This window comes from Trachymyrmex septentrionalis, unplaced genomic scaffold (genome assembly GCF_001594115.1).
Source record: "Trachymyrmex septentrionalis isolate Tsep2-gDNA-1 unplaced genomic scaffold, Tsep1.0 scaffold43, whole genome shotgun sequence".
Classification (NCBI taxonomy): Eukaryota; Metazoa; Arthropoda; class Insecta; order Hymenoptera; family Formicidae; genus Trachymyrmex; species Trachymyrmex septentrionalis.
The window spans coordinates 833-2,514 of record NW_017305601.1 but is presented as its reverse complement, the minus strand read 5'-3'; the positions used below and the strand labels follow the sequence as shown (position 1 = coordinate 2,514).

At 26.6% G+C, this 1,682-nt stretch overlaps 1 pseudogene; it reads left to right on the top strand.

Moving 5' to 3' along the window:
* Nucleotides 1-1,028: 1,028 nt before the first annotated feature.
* LOC108751252 overlaps nucleotides 1,029-1,682 on the top strand; it is a 1,172-nt pseudogene continuing 518 nt past the window's right edge.

The window sequence follows — 1,682 nt, the reverse complement described above, 5'->3', positions numbered from 1 at the left end:
ATTAATAATTAATAATGTCCTTGGCGGGATGTCCAATTTATAAAAACGATTTAAAAAAAAACAATTAGCAAATTAAATATACATATTCGTAACCACATTTTTGTTAAAGCAATCATCGAAAAATAAGCAAATTATTTGTATAAAATTTAAATTTATTTACTTAATTATTTGGATTTAGACAAATAATCATTATATATATTAATCATACTAAATTTCTATTGTCATTAAGAGAATCTATTTCTAACATTATTATTAGTGGGAGAACATTTAGTAAAATTAAAAAAGCAACGAAAATTATATTCTAAAATATAGCACTAAATTAATTTCGCAACTTGTCCTTTAAATATATAGCTAATTGTCATTGACAAAATTATTACTTCCAGGACGAGAAAACCCAGGATTATAATATCGATCCTGCACAAAAATCTCCAAGAAGACACCAAATTAAACTTTGCGAATGGACTTTACAGAAAGCAATGAGGAATAATTCTTCATGATAAAAATAATTTCGACTTTCGACGCATTTAGCATCCATTTGACGCGAGGGATAGCAATGTCATTGCATATAATAAATTAATCACTATGATATACTTGTAATTCTATAATGGTAAAAATATAAATGTCAAAAAGCAAGATGTTAATATTTAACCATTGACTCAGTCAAAGCTCCAATCTTTACTGACTTATTTAATAAATTTGTATATTAAATACGAAGAAAAATCGATTATTCTAAACATAAAATTTTTAATTAGAAGTCACTCAAAAATATTAATGACTTTATGATGTTCAAAATAGAACCCCAATTAAAAAAAAAATTTTAATAAAAAGTTTCAAAAAAAATGAAATAATTGTCTAACTTTTTAAATTATTAAACAATTTTTATCATCATATGTTTCGCCGATTTCGTGTAATTTACATCAATAACTAACAATAATAAGATTTAAATGTATAAACCAATCATATTGAAAAATCTTACAATATTTTTAATATTTGCTGCTTTCTCTGCTGAACGCAGCTAATGCCTAACCATGTCCTATCGCGTAGTGATAAATTCAGTGGGATAAACTAATTGCAATCATACTAAATAAATATACAATAAATAATAAGAACTAAAACAGACTTACAATCTTTAAAATACCAAAAATTAACAGATAACAAGGCTAATAAGAGTCAACGCGGATAATCGAACACCTCCCGAACCTACAGTGGACCAACTGGATGATAAAATTCGCGCTACAAGGTATCACAAAATTTTCTCATTGCGATTCATTACAGAGTGTATACACGAACGATAAACTTCTCTTCGATATTGCGATCGCACTCTCTACGCTTGTTGTTCCTGCCACGTTTTTGTAGAACAAAGTCCACTTTTCTATTAAACACAGTCGATACAAAATTTTATCTTTGCCACTATTATTGAATATCAAAAAGAATAACAACATTTATGTCGACCGTGTCTCTTAAAAAGAAAGTAGTCATCATATCATATAAAATAATATTTATTTTTATCTATTCATTCATTCATAGATTCATTTATATTGTGTTGCATACAAAAATTAAGAGTTCCATGATCTTTCTATATATCTTCCTATAATAATACCTTTTTCTAATAACTATTCCTCCTCCATGATCTTTCTATATATCTTCCTATAATAATACCTTTTTCTAATAACTATTCCTCC